We start from the raw sequence: 15,804 nt of genomic DNA, 5'->3' as shown, positions 1-15,804 counted from the left end.
CCTTGTAGCTTGCGTGTTACTTTCATCATGATGTTTATGTTTCCACTCCTCTATTACCTGCTATAATGGATATCATATCTTAGTATTCATATACGCTCATGCCATGAGGATAACCTGGACTCCGTGGCGGTGAGTGATAGTGAATTACTAATGAAATACCGCAGTATTTCATAAGTAATTCACTATCACTTACTGCCACGGAGTCCAGGTTATCCTCATGGCATGAGCGTATATGAATACTGAGATATGATATCCATTATAGCAGGCAATAGAGGAGTGGAAACAAATGTAATATTATCGTGGTGAAAGAAAACACGCCAAGCTAAAAAGAGTCACAAGAAGAAGAAGAAGTGGCCAAGTCACCGGAGTCTCAGCCGTCTGTGGCCGATCTCATCATCTCTGCTTTATTTTTTGGTATTCCATGTAAGATTTCACTTTATGCATTACAAAACAATCCTTTCTTGGGGGCAAGGCTTGTAAAAAGCTAATATAAATATATATATATTTTGTTTTTTACCCATGTGGTATGTTGGGGATCAGCCCAGAACGCATCCCCCCAATTTCCATTATTTCCTATGGGAAAATTACTTCCGCTTAACGAATTTCCGCTCTACGAACAGCTTTGACACCCCCCTATCCTGTTCATTAAGCGGAGTATTACTGTATTAGGACAGGCAAACCCCGCTTAACGAAGGTTCACACAACAAAATTTCGCTACAATAAAGGTTTCATTTTACTACCATCTGCTCGTTTAACGAACACCAGACTCACTTTAACGAAGTTTTATCCAGGTAATTTTTTCAAAATTTGAAAGCCCCACTGTATCATGCAAGCTGACAGGCTTTTAAATACACCAAGAGCTGCTGGTAGTAAGGCCTGCCTCAGGAGAAATCCTGAGACACCTGTAGAATAAAGATCAAGATCAAGATCAAGCCTCTCGTGGACAACACGCGCACCACTCACTCCCCAGTCAAAACATAACAGCATCAGCAGCAGCTCGTCTTCCCTAGCTCAACTTACCACCAAAACGCCCTGCAATGTCGCCTAGCGTTCCTAAGAAGACCAGGAAGTCTCTTACTCTCGAAGTGAAGCTGGATATTATTCACAGACACGAGAGAGGCCAGAAAACTAATAACATTGCTCGCCACCATGGCTTGACTCCATCTACTGTCTATTATTTTCAAGTCAGCAGACTCTATTAAGAAGGCTGGTGAGACTGTATCTTCCTTGCAAGCTAAAAGAACCACCTGAACTGAACCAAGTATAGGTGGGAGGGTGTAACAGAAGATCGAAGACACGATCTCCAAAATCGCCAAAACCCCAAAAAACCAGAATGAAACTAAACCAACATTAGTGAACAACCCTTAGCACTGAAACTATCGGCCCATGGGAAAAAGTATCTAAATACCTATGAGTAACATCCCTTAGGTAAAAGGAGGCATATGTGGTCATACTCTTCCTTATACCAACCTTGAGAACCAAGTCCAGACTCTTAACTTTTCTAAAAAGAACAGTGGTCGCAATAGCGCGAACCTCATGTGCGTTCACTTTCAGAAGGCGCGTCTACTCATCCAAGACACTCACATAGGCCCTCTGAATCACCTGACAAATCCACTTAGACAAGGTATGAGGGTGGAAAGCTCGTCTGGGATCCGAAACTGTGACCAACAACCTAGAGCAAGCTGGCTGACAATCCCTAGTCCTGCGAAGATACTCACGGACCACCTGAACCGGACAAAGAAGGCAGTCTACCTCGTCCTCTCCAACAAAATGAAGAAGAGCAGGAATAGTGAACTCGTCGAAGGAATGCTGGCCCGGACACTGAGTCTTAGCAAGGAAATCAGTGGTGAAGGAAAAGGTCATGGACGTCCAACCCTTGGAATGACGCACCTCAGCCGACAGGCCGTGAAGCCCACTAACCCGACGAGCTGAAGCGAGCGCCAGAAGAAACACGGTCTTAAGCGAGACATCTCTCAGTGAGGCTGTCTGCAATGGCTCATAAGGACCAAAGGACCAGAGAAAGGTCCCAGGCAGGTAACCGAGGCAAACGAGGTGGACAAGATACCACAAAGGAGCGGAACAGAGAAGAAAGGTCTGGATTGGTGAAAAGGTCTATGCCTCACTGACGCAGAACAGGAGCTAAGGCACAACGATAACCCCTAATTGCTGACACTGACAGGCGCTTTGACTCAAAAAGGTAAATGAAAATGTCTGCTAGCTGCACTACAGAGGCAGAGCACAGATCCAAACCCCCTCAACTCACACCAACCACAAAAGACTCTCCACTTTGCCTGGTAAACTAAGGCGGAGGATTGCCGGATTGGTCGAGACATGAACTTAGCAGCCTTGCATGAGAAACCTCGCACTCGGAACAGACGCTGGAGAGTCGCCACATGTAAAGATGGAACTCCTCGGGAGAACCGTGGAAGAGGGGACGGTGAGGTTGTCGAAGAAGAGACCACTACATGGGAAGAACCTGGGGACTGTCCATGAGCAGGTCCAGCAACAGGGGAAACCAGTCTGCCTGAGGCCAAAGAGAAGCCACTAGTGTCATACGCACAGCCTGCGACTTGCGAACCCTCATCAGAACACGGCAGATCAGAGCGAACGGAGAAAAGGCGTACAGATCCAGACCGTCCCATGGAAAAGAGAACGCATCCTGTCACCAGGCTCCCTGATTCAGGAGAGGAGATACATACAGGGGAAGACGATGAGTCAGAGCCGTGGCAAACAGATCTACCAGAGGAGACCCCTACACCCGGAAGACTTTCCTGCAAATTTCAGGATGTAGGGTCCACTCTGAACTGACACTCCCAACATTGTGGTGTCCTGGAACGAAAACAGGGCACAGAGAGATGGAATGGCTCTTGCAACACCGCAAAACTGTCCCTGCTAAGGCTGACAGAGGTTTGGAACAAGTGCCCCCGGACTTCCTGAGACAGGTGACCACTGTCGAGTTGTTGGACATCACAGAAACCACCGATCCCGACAAGGCCTGCTGAAAACTCTGGAGAGCCCAAAAGACTGCCAAAAGCTCTAGATGATTTATGTGGAGCCCCTGCTGCTCCACAGTCCAGACTTCTGAAGCCAGAGAATTTCCCAGGTGAGCTCCCCAGCCGAGATGGGAAGCATCTGAGAACAGGGTTTGTTCTGGGGGCGGCACCACAAACAGGGCGCTTTCAGAAGTTGATGCGGAACCAACCACCAAACGAGGTCTTGGAAACACTGACGACTTGGAGCCACCTGCCACCAATCTGGGTCGGAAGCAGCCCGCCAATGCCTCTTTAGGTACCACTGTAGAGCTCGCATCTGCAGGAGCCCACCTGACACTAACTGAGCTAGGGATACAAGATGTCCCAGGAAAGACCTCCAGAGGGACTCTGGTAGAGCCTTGGCTAACAGAACTTGTCAAGCCACTGCCAGAAATCCGTTGACTTGATCTGACAGCGTCAAAAACCATATCCAAAAACTGCTTCCTTTGGCTGGGAGACAAGTCGGATTTGGCCCAGTTGACCTGAATCCCCACCCGAGAACACACAGAAGCAGAAGAGACCAGGCATTGCCGAGGCATGAAGCCCAAGAAGGACTAGACATCAGCTAATCGTCCACATAGCGATGCAAGAGTATGCAGAGATGATGGGCCCAATCCAACATGGGGGCCATCACCTTGGTAAAGACCTGAGGAGCCGTGGCAAGGCTGAAGCAAAGAGTCTGAAACTGGTAAACTCTGCCCTGCCAGACGAACTGCATGTACTTGCATGACTGAGGGTGGACAAGAACCTGATAGTAAGCGTCCCGCAGGTCCAAGGACACCATCCACTCACCCTCAGCCATTGACTCTGGCACTGACGAAACTGTCTCCATGCGGAAGTGGGTCACCACCAGGAAACAATTTAAGACCGAAAGGTCGTAAATTGGTCTCCAGCCTCCTGTGGACTTAGGCACAAGGAAGATGCGAGAATAGAACCCAGCCTGAGGGTCTACCACCGGTTCTATAACTCCATTTATCAGCATCTTGGAAACCGCAGCCTCCAGAGCCGAATGATGGTCCGAGCCCCCCTTGTACACCGGAAACTCCACAGGTGTGCTCAAGAGGGGAGGATCCCTGAGGAAGGGGAGAACGTAACCATACCAAAGGGTCTTGACTACCCACTCGCAGACCCCTATGTTCTCCCACTCCTGCCAGTGCCGCTGCAATGGCACATCCACAGCGTGGACAAGAACCTGATAGTAAGCGTCCCGCAGGTCCAAGGACACCATCCACTCACCCTCAGCCATTGACTCTGGCACTGACGAAACTGTCTCCATGTGGAAGTGGGTCACCACCAGGAAACAATTTAAGACCGAAAGGTCGCAAATTGGTCTCCAGCCTCCTGTGGACTTAGGCACAAGGAAGATGCGAGAATAGAACCCAGCCTGAGGGTCTACCACCGGTTCTATAACTCCCTTTATCAGCATCTTGGAAACCGCAGCCTCCAGAGCCGAATGATGGTCCGAGCCCCCCTTGTACACCGGAAACTCCACAGGTGTGCTCAAGAGGGGAGGATCCCTGAGGAAGGGGAGAACGTAACCATACCAAAGGGTCTTGACTACCCACTCGCAGACCCCTATGTTCTCCCACTCCTGCCAGTGCCGCTGCAATGGCACATCCACAGCGTCCCTAGCGAGAGCCCTGAAGGCCCCTAGAGCAGCCACGGAAGATTCCTCTAGAGTGAAAGGAACAACTCATCTTAGGAGCAGGAGGGGGCGGAACTGAAGGAGGCACAACCAGTGCAAGGCATCGGGAACAAACAGCACGACCAGCCTTAGCCCTGACGCCCTGAGCTGTGGAAGCCAGACCACAAGCAATCTGGGAAACGAGTGACCGTTGCAAGGACTCAAGCTCCCTCTGTTCCACTACTGCAAGTCTGATCATCAAAAAGGTGGGAGCCAACAGGGGAAGACATAAACTGCCATCTCTCCCGATCACTATAAGTATTGGGGAGGTTTCTCACCACAGCCTGTCTGCGTATCATCATCCTCAAATGGAGCATTTCACAGGGTTGCATAATATCTAAATTTGCCCTGCCAAGAGCTCAGGCACTCAAAACCCCTCTCAGGGGCAGCACTGGAAAGGCCAGCAAGGGGCCCCAGAACCTTATCTGTCCAGGAAGTGATATCAACCAGACTACTAAAAATACCCTCTAATTGAGTAGCCATACGCCAGGGAAGACTCACAGACAGATCTTTACTCTCCACCAAATGAAGCAGTTCATCATTGAGAGGAGGAGCCCCACAGGAATCTTCTTCTGGAGTGTACCACCTCTCCGCCCTTGAAGCCCACCTCCTGGGCAAGACAAACTTGGCTGAAGCTGGATTAGAGATCCCCAGGGAACAGCCCAGTTGTTCCCTGCAAACCTCCAGAGCCAGAGGAGAACGAGGCAGCACCAAGGGAGTGGGGCCAAGCCGTGAAGTCCCAGAGGTGCGCTCGACCCCAGTCTGAAGAGTGGAAGCAAGAGAAGAGGGCATGGGGAGACTCAAGGACTCTCTCACTGAGGTAATAAGCTCACGAAAGGAGGCCACACCTTCCTCATCTGGAGTGCCAGCCTCCCCCGATGGAACATCTCTTCAGAAAATGAAGGCCAGCCCGTGGCAGCAGCCTGACTAACTACTGCGCCACCAGGGTCCGCGCCTGCATCAACTGCTCGGGGCAGGACCTGTGAGGGCATTGACCCATGCAGCCAATCAACATGAGGCATGCCCATGGAAGACACGCCCGCCGAGCCTGCAAAATTGCCATCACCTGGCAACCCAGCAGGGAGTGGTGCTGCATGAAGTCCTGTTTCTCCGCCACCAACAAGGCCCAAGGAGGAGACTGGCCTGGCAGGAGCTGGCTCCTCACAAGCCCCCGAGGCCTTACCAGAGAGAGGAGCAGCACGCAGACTCAATCCACCAACCCCAGGACCGGCCACGGAAGAAACACGATCAGCGGGAGTCTGCAAACCACTCAATCCCGGAGCCACACCAGGGAGTGGGGCTGCACGCAAGCTCATTCCACTGAGACCTGAAAACTCCCTGGAAGCACCTGACACAGTGGGAGTCTGTGCCACACTCACTGCTGGGGCCACGCTAGGGAGCGGGGCCGCACTCAAGCTCACACCCCTGAAGCCAGAAAAGTCCACGGAAGAGCCTGAAACAGCATGGGACTGGACCCCCCTCACTCCCAGAGCCAAACTAGGGAGAGGGGCCGCACATACGCTAACTCCACCGAGCCCTGAAAACTCCATGGAAGGGCCAGGAACAGTGGGAGAAGGCACGCCACTCGTAACCGGCGGTGGGGCATAGCGCGGGGCCGCATGCAAATTTACTCCCCCGACCACCAACTCTGGGGCAGCGCTTGGAACAGAGGGAGCCTACCCCCCACTCACTCCTGGAGCCAAACCAGGGAGAGGGGACACACTGAGACTCACTCCACTACTATCAACAGCCGCCATTGAAGGGCCTGAGCTGGGGGGAGACCAGGGTCCCGCTACACCCGGCACCAACCTGGGGGGGGTGTGGATGCACGCTCACTCCGCCATCCACAAACCCTGAAAACGCGGAAACGGAGGCAAGGGGGCAACAAAACCGCTGACAGCTAGCCAATAGAAGCCTTCATAGTGGCCAGATCAGACTCTACAGCGACAAACCTGCTGGCCCAAGGTTCAGAAGCCAGCTCCTGCCGGTGAGAACGCTTCTCACTGGAACCGCCAAACGACTTGGCCTGCTTCTTCTCCTTAGCAGAACGCTTCTCAGCATCCTTCACATACGCTTGGAAATGGAGAAGGGAGAGGTGAAAACACTCACTACACCAGTCTTCGGCTGAACACATGGCGGGCTGGCAAGACACACAGCGGGAATGTGGTTTTAAAGCCCTGCCTGGCAACCACCTCTTGCATCCAACACAACTCCGAGTGGCCATAGCAACTCAGGGAGAAGTAGCAATGGAAGCGGCAAAGAAGTGGGCACAAAAAAGACTGGAAGAAGCAAGAAGAGGCGCAGATGAACACTGTGCCGAGCATAGAAAGGATCTGATGTAGGGTTGGCCAGCTGGGCTGGTGGTTCCCAGCGCACATGCGCAGGAGGCGATGTGGTACTTCTATAGGCACGATCTCTCTCTATATAGAGGTGCTGGTTGATTTTCTGTGCCAAGTGTGGGAAATAGTGGCATATAGGCATACATAATTACATATGGGTAATTAATATGTGTAGCAACAAAAGACTAAACCAGTTTACACAGATCATGAATGCTCACTGTTTATATTGCCTTATATAACATCTATATTTTAGTCCATCCAATTTTCATATTTTTCCCAATTAGTGTTAATACACTGAATATGTTATTTGTGTGCAAAAGTTTGGTTTTCATAAACAAATCTAACAATAGTTCTCCAATACTGTAAGCAGATATCATTTCACTGCTGAAAGTTGCAAAAGAAGATATAAAGTTGCCAAACATAGTTTCCCACATAGTTGTAATTTCTATTAGTTTGTTGTGTATTAATAATGACTTGGCTGCATCTCATAAAAAAATACTGCGAAACTGTTCAGGACAACTGTGACAGAAAACCCCAGATAAGGGGAAATTTATGCAATGGTCATGTCAGTAATAACTAATGTTCACCAGCTGGGATGAGACAATTCATCTTCCAAGACTCCAGATCAGCAGTCTTCACAACAGTTGCCACCTGATACTGCAGTTCATCACGTTTCTACATTGCCCACAACTGTCATCAGTGGTTTCAAGAGAGGTAACATTTATAACAAGTTGGAACATCATGGTAAAGTTGGAACACAGGCTAAAAATTGTGAATGGCTCATCTCTGTTTGACTAGTCTTTTAGCCTCTCATGGATTATACTCTTCACCCTGGAACACATGGTCACAGCAATTTCGGCGATTCTATATTCTAACTTTCATTTCACGTCACAACATTTAACTGATGTCACTGGTAGTCAACAAGATGCCCACAGTGCTCACTCTATGTCAGTTCGCCACTCACTTCCACACAGTCCACACTTCCTCCGTTTCGTTGTCTAAGTGTTGTTTTTCACTGGCTTTCTCCAAGGAGTTGGCCTGGTAAGCTTTCACCCTCGTCTTTGTTTTGTTACAGTAAGCTGTTAGCTTTATGGTGAAAGATACATATATGATCCAAGGACATATATGGACTTCAGTTTTTTTGAGACCTGGCTGTTTATTTTGCCTGACAGATGGTGGACCGGGAGAACATTCCAGAAATGCCAAGGTGTTTGTCCTCTCTTGCCTCCTTGTCTTCTGGGAAAAAGCAACGTAAGATGGATTCCCAGGATGAGGATACTACTAAAAGGAAGAAAGGGTCTCTAGAATACCCTAGTGGCCAGCTAGGGAACATGCATGCTTCTGCCCAACCTGATACCGGCCTGAGTCATGTCAATTCTGCGGCAGACCGTGTGCTAAGGGCCGACAGTCTGGACCATCTGAGTGGCCTGTTAAGTGACTTGATACACAAATTGAATAAGAAACTGGCTGAGACTGATGTTACAATTGCGTACAATGCGATTTTCATGGTTTTCATAACCTCTCTGCTTCTGAGAGTGAAGACGGAGAAATTCTCAAGTGTCTGCCTGACCCTCTTGATGAGCTTGACAAGCTCACTGCCGCACAGCCAAACTGCACTTCCGGTGATGATACAGATTTTCTTAAAGCCCTTGAGGACCTCTCCGGCCACTTCCAAGGTGAGGAAGAAAAAGGTGAGCCATTGTTTGAGTGCCTGGCTGCCATTCTCAATTCAAGTCTGAGACACTGTCCCTCGTTTGGCGCAGTCAAGGCAACTTGTGGCAAGATGAAGATCCCAAGAAATGTGCCAAATTTGAAGCTCCCTACGACCAATACTGCCATCACCAAGGCCTTCAGCTTGGGAAGCAAGTTCATTGATGTGGGACTGTTGCATACTAATGGCCTGATTGCTAAGGCACTGGTCCCCATTGCCTGCTGCATCAATGACATAGGGGAAAAGAAGGGGCAGAACATCAATTGCCATTTAGATGGATTGAATAACAGCCTCAGACTACTTAGTTCAACTGTTCATTACGTCAATCACCTGAGAAAGGAGGTTGCACGGATCCACGTACATGACTCGGCCCTGCCAGATCTGTGCAGATGGGAGTGTGAGGTAGGACAAGATGATCTGTTCCTGTTCGACATGGTGAAGAAATGCGAGGAGGCTCACAGGAAGGAGGCTAGGGAGGCTTTTTATCCATTCCTAGAGGGCACCACTTGGTTGGCAGTATGCCCCGACTAGACTTCCAGCCAAGAAGACCTTACTGTTTTTCTTCCCCCCAACAGTCAAAACCAAGATACCAACCACAGCCTTTTTTAGGCAAATGGTGTCCCCTGGGACAGGGGACGCACACACACAAATCTCTGCAGTAAGCCTACCCTTGGTGAGTGTCCTTGTCCCTCCTTTGGTTAACACTCCAGACAATTTTGTGAGGAGAAATATTTTACACTCCAAACTGCTATGGGGAGCCCTTTCCAAGGACAAATGGATTCATGAGGTAGTATATGGTAAAGTTCTGGAGTTTGTGAGTGTGCCCACATAGGACAAGCTTCCAATCCCCCTCAACCTGTCTGTGGCCGATCGTCAAGCTTTGGATAACGCTATGAGTATGTTCTTAGAACACAATTTAGTAGAAGTATGTGTGCCAGGGAATTGGGGTTTCCCCTTTAATGTATTCCCCACTGTTAAGAAAGATGATTCAGCTAGTCATATTAAACCTGAAAGAACTTAGTGATCATATTAATCATGTACATTTCAAAATGGACTCACTCAAGGATGTGATACACTTAATTCAACCAAAATGTTTTTTCGTAACTATGGATTTTAAACATGCTCATTTTTCAGTCCTGGTGTAGGCAGAGGACAGGAAATGGCTACAGTTCTTTTGGGGAAATTGTAAGTTTCAATTCACTTGTCTTCCTCATATCTTCACAAAATTGATGAAACCAGCCCTATCCCATCTGCAGAAAATTGGCATACTTGTGTTGTGTTATTTAGATGACTGCATTTTCCTTGCTGCATCAGCAGATGTTTTAAGGTCAAATGTTTCTTATGCCATGCACTTTTTTTACTCCTTAGGGATCACTATTGACATACAAAAATCAATGCTTCAACCCACTCGAGAAATAGAATTCCTTGGGGTAATACTCAACTCTGTTGCCATTACTGCCACCTTGACACCCCCATAGGAAAACCATCATCAAAGCTTAGGACTTGCTACTTCTAAAGGAGCATGTAACACTACATGAGCTGTCATCATTTACTGGTATGACTGTGGCCTCTGACCCTGCCGTGGAACTGGCCCCACTTATATATAAATATTTGGAGATAATTTGTAACTCAGATCTCATTCAGAACCATGGCAATTATGATTTACATGTTATCCTGGATAGTCATGCATAGGACTTATCAACTGGTGGATTAATAATGTTGATTTTCAGGTAAAATCACTTCAATCTTGTCCCCACCAACTAGAAATGTACGCGGATGCTTGCCTGACTGGTTGGGGTGCGACTTTTGGGGGATACAAAGATGGGGGGCCACTGGGCTCAGGAGTTGGATCACATCAACTGTCTAGAACTGAAAGCCATCTTACTGGATCTGCAATCCCTCTGTGCGAACACCAGAGGAACACATATCCGCCTCCGCTCCAACAACGTCACGGCAGTTGGGTGCATAGATCGCTTTGGTAGCACCAAACCCAATCTTCATGTACTAATATGTCAGATTTTTTAGTGGCCTGTGTCGAGGGGGATCACCTTATCAGCCCAGCATAGAAGCTGACAAGGAATCATGAGTAGGGAATTTGAATGGTGAATGGATGCTACAACCATATGTTTTTGAGAAGCTTCTATATACTCCTGATGTTGACCTCTTTGCCACTGGAATCAATACTCAGTTACCTAACTATGTTTCTTGGAAACCAGATCCATATGCTTTTCATATTAATGCTTTCACAATGAACTGGGCCAATAAGAAACTATATGCATTCCCACCTTTCAGTATTATCGCCAGAGTGCTACAGAAACTGCAGGAGGATGAGGCAATGGCCATGGTGATTCTGCCACTGTGGCCCATCCAGGTGTTGTTCCAAAGAGCTCTCCACTTGTTAGCAGCCCCACCTGTGCTCCTTCCACAAAACCCCCTAGTACTGCCACAAAATCCAGCTCTCACTCACCCACGGGCTCAAAGGTTGGTCCTCACAGAAATGACATTATCAAGAAATCTTTCCAAACTCAAGGGTTTTCGCCGGACATTGCCCAATTTTTGGTTCAGTAACAGAAAACGAGCACGAAACTTCAATGTGGGCCACATAACCAAAACTGGTTGTCATTTAGTCTCAGCAAGAAAATTTATCCTTCTCACCCACCTCTAAATGTTCTACTTGAATACCTCTTATCAGAATCTAGAAAGGAGCAAGAGCGTAGTTACAGATCCATGAACACCTTATGTTCAGCCATCTCAGCAGTAGCTAGCATTTATGGCCAGCCTGCAGGAAATCATCCTATGATTACTAGATTCATGAAGGCAGTCTTCCAGGAGAAGCTGCCTCTTCCCAGGTACCATACCACTTGGAACCCACAGTTGATCTTAGATTATATAATAAGTTTGGGGCTGAATGACCACTTACCACTTTTTTTTTTTTTTTTTTTTTACATTACAAGGGCACTGGCCAAGGGAAAACAAAGTGTTGAAAAAAAAAAATCCCGCTGGTTGCCAGGCCCTGTTAGAGGAAAGTAGAAAGAGAAAAAAAAAAATCTAAAAGGAGGGTCCAGTTAACGTAAGAGGTGTCTTGACACTCCTCTTTTGAAAGAGTTTAAGTCATAGGCAGGTGGAAATACAGACACAGGTAGAGAGTTCCAGAGTTTACCAGTGTAGGGAATGAAGGAGTGAAGATACTGGTTAACTCTTGCATTAGGAAGATGGACAGAATAGGGATGAGAAGAAGTAGAGAGTCTTGTGCAGCGAGGCCGCAGGAGGGGAAGGCATGCAGTTAGCAAGTTCAGAAGAGCAGACAGCATGAAAACAGCGGTAGAAGACAGATAAAGATGCAACATTGCGGCGGTGACTTAAAGAATCAAGACAGTCAGTTAGAGGAGAAGAGTTGATAAGACGAAAAGCTTTAGATTCCACCTTGTTTAGTAAAGCTGTGTGTGGATCCCCAGACATGAGAGCCATACTCCATACACGGGCGGATAAGGCCCTTGTACAGAGCAAGCAGCTGGGAGGGAGAGAAAATGGACGAAGACGCCATAGGACACCTAACTTCTTGGAAGCTGATTTAGCAAGAGTAGAGATGTGAAATTTCCAGTTTAGATTTTTAGTGAAGGATAGACCGAGTGTGTTTAATGTAGAGGAGAGGGAAGTTGAGTGTTATTGAAGAAGAGAGGATAGTTGTCTGGAAGGTTATGTCGAGTAGATAGTTGTAGAAATTGAGTTTTGAGGCATTGAACAAAACCAGGTTTTCTCTGCCCCAATCAGAAACAAGTGAAAGATCAGAAGTTAGGCGTCCTATAGCATCTCGCCTTGAGTCATTTAATTGTTGTTGGGTTGGGCGTCTGTTGAACGCTGTTGAATAATGCAGGGTGGTATCATCAGCATAGGAGTGGATAGGGCATTGAGTCAGATTTAGGAGATCATTGATGAATAATAGAAAGAGAGTGGGTGATAGGACAGAACCCTGTGGAACACCACTGTTGATAGTTTTAGGGAAGAACAGTGACCGTCTACTACAGCAGCAATAGAACGATCGGAAAGGAAACTGGAGATGAAGGTACAGAGAGAAGGATAGAATCCGTAGGAGGGTAGTTTAGAAATTAAAGATTTGTGCCAGACTCTATCGAAGGCTTTCGATATGTCAAGGCCGACAGCAAAGGTTTCACCGAAGTCCCTAAAAGAGGATGACCAAGATTCAGTTAGGAAAGTAAGAAGATCACCAGTAGATCTGCCTTTACGGAAACCATACTGGCAATCAGAGAGAAGGTTGTGAGCTGATAGATGCCTCATTATCTTCCTATTAAGGATAGACTCAAAGGCTTTAGAAAGGCAGGAAATCAAAGCTATAGGGCGGTAGTTAGAAGGATTGGAGTGGTCACCTTTTTTAGGGACAGGTTGAATGTGAGCAAACTTCCAGCAAGAAGGATAAATAGAAGTAGAGAGACACAGATGAAAGAGTTTGACCAGGCAGTGAGCGAGTTCGGAAGCACAGTTTTTGAGAACAACAGGAGGGACTCCATCCGGACCGTAAGCCTTCCGAGAATCAAGGCCAGAGAGGGCCAGGAAAACGTCTTTATAAAGAATTTTAATTTTAGGGATGAAGTAGTCAGAGGGTGGAGGAGTAGGAGGAATATGCCCAGAATCATCCAAAGTTGAGTTGGTAGCAAAGGTTTGAGCGAAGAGTTCAGCTTTAGAAAAGAAGAGACAGCTGTAGAGCCATCTGGATGAAGTAAAGGAGGGAAAGACGAAGAAGTAAAGTTGTTAGAGATATTATTGGCTAGATGCCAGAAATCTCGAGAGGAGTTAGAATTGGAAAGACTTTGACATTTTCTATTGATGAAAGAGTTTTAGTAAGTTGGAGAATAGATTTGGCATGATTACGGGCAGAAATATATAGGGCATGAGTTTCAGCAGTTGGATGGCTACGGAACCGTTTGTGAGCCGCCTCTCTATCATTGACAGCACGAGAACAAGCAGAGTTAAACCAAGGCTTTTAACTTTAGGGTTAGAGAAAGTATGAGGAATGTATAGCTCCATGCCAGAGATAATCACCTCTGTTATGCGCTCGGCACAAAGAGAAGGATCTCTGACATGAAAACAATAATCATCCCAAGGAAATCAGAATAGTACTGCCTTAGTTCCTCCCACTTAGCAGAGTTAAAATGCCAGAAGCACCTCCGCTTAGGCGGGTCCTGAGGCTGCACTGGAGTGATAGAACTGGTAACGGAAATTAGATTGTGGTCGGAGGAGCCCAACGGAGAGGAAAGTTTAACAGAGTAAGCAGAAGGGTTGGAGGTTAGGAAAAGATCAAGAATGTTGGGCGTGTCTCCAAGGCGGTCAGGAATACGGGTAGGGAACTTCACTAGCTGCTCTAGGTCATGAAGGATAGCAAAGTTGAAGGTTTGTTCACCAGGTTGGTCAGTGAAAGAAGATGAAAGCCAAAGCTGGTGGTGAACATTGAAATCCCCTAAAATGGAGATCTCAGCAAAAGGAAAGTGAGATAAGATGTGCTCCACCTTGGAAGTCAAATAGTCAAAGAATTTTACATAGTCAGAGGAATTAGGTGAGAGGTATACAGCACAGATGAATTTAGTTAGAGAGTGACATTGAAGTCTTAGCCAGATGGTAGAAAATTCTGAAGATTCAAGATTGTGGGCACGAGAGCAAGTGGTGTCGTTATTCAATTGTCAAGAAAATTAACAGCTGTAATGCTATTTTTATCTGAGCAACATGGACAAACAATACACTTAGTAGATACAAGAAACATGATGATTTCAACATTGAGTCTTTCAGCATAGGTGACCCACTAAAAACATTCCGGCCTGGTGCCTATGTGTCAGAGTTGGTTTTTGAGGCCTATTCCCCAGACAGGACTTTATACATTGTCACATCCATTCTGGACTACCTAGAGAGAATGAAAGACATACGGGGTACAATTACTACATTTTTTCTAACTATGAAACCCCTAATCAAACTGGCTTCTCAGGATACCTTGCGTCGTTGGACGAAGGATATAATGCTAACTGCTGGTAATGACCTTAATATTTTCTCATTTCATTCCACAAGGTGCACCTCAACAAGTAAGGCAGCCCTGAAACTCCCTGTCCCCTATTGTTTCTGCTATTGGATGGGTCAGGGGGTCAATCTTTATGAAGTTCTACAAGAGACCCATAAGTCAACATAGCCTTTTTGCAAGAGCAATTCCCTCCTAAATTGTGTTTTGTTGTTACAAGAGCAGGTCTCTCATAAGTTATGTATATGAGCCAGGATTATACAAAGACTCATGTAACCAGTCCCTTCTTTTTGTTTTGTTTTTTCAAACATTTATATTTTTTTCAAGCACATTACTGTTTAGTCACACACTGATTACAAAATTTGGGAAGTAAAAATGTCTGCACTCTGGCTTTTCTCTTTATTACCCAATGCAACACTCTGACCACAGTTTGTCAGAACTTGGTGGGCATGATGAATCACTCTGAAGCTCTCGTTGGCTACTGGTGACGTTAGTTAATTGTTGTGACAGAAAATTGTAAGATTAAACGAATACTTACCAAGTGTGAAGTTTGATTGTAATTTCATGAACATTTAACTGCATCACTGAGGTAGTAAATGTCCTCCCTACTCCACCCTATGACTCCAAGTGTGCCTTTGGTCTAGGCTGTTTGCATATCTAAATGTTGTTTTCTCAAACCCACTCTCTAAAGGACTGACATGGAGTGAGTACTGCAGGCATCTTGTTTACTACCTCAGTGATGCAGTTAAATGTTCGTGATATTACAATTAAACTTCCCACTTGGTAAGTATTTGTTTAATCTTACAATTTTCCTACACACCCATTTCCTGGTCAGCCCACAGAAAAGATTAACAGTTAGATATAGTGTGCATTGATTGCTCCAATCTCCAGACTCAAAATGAAATCCATGGATTTATAATTAGATGCACTGTGTTAACTATTATGTGGATTTACAAATTCCCAACTGTCCTATAAAATATTGCCACACTAGTCAGGAAGTTCTGCATAGTCCCTTTAAC

General features: G+C 46.7%; 1 protein-coding gene across 10 annotated transcripts in view; it reads right to left on the bottom strand.

Moving 5' to 3' along the window:
* Positions 1 to 15,804, bottom strand: part of LOC123517175 (ubiquitin thioesterase otubain-like) — a 392,577-nt gene that overhangs the window by 62,722 nt on the left and 314,051 nt on the right. The gene's annotated exons all lie outside the window — the stretch shown is intronic.

Source organism: Portunus trituberculatus, chromosome 41, assembly GCF_017591435.1.
Source record: "Portunus trituberculatus isolate SZX2019 chromosome 41, ASM1759143v1, whole genome shotgun sequence".
NCBI lineage: Eukaryota > Metazoa > Arthropoda > Malacostraca > Decapoda > Portunidae > Portunus > Portunus trituberculatus.
Note: the sequence above shows the minus strand (reverse complement) of the source record. Positions and strands in the feature narration are given on the sequence as shown.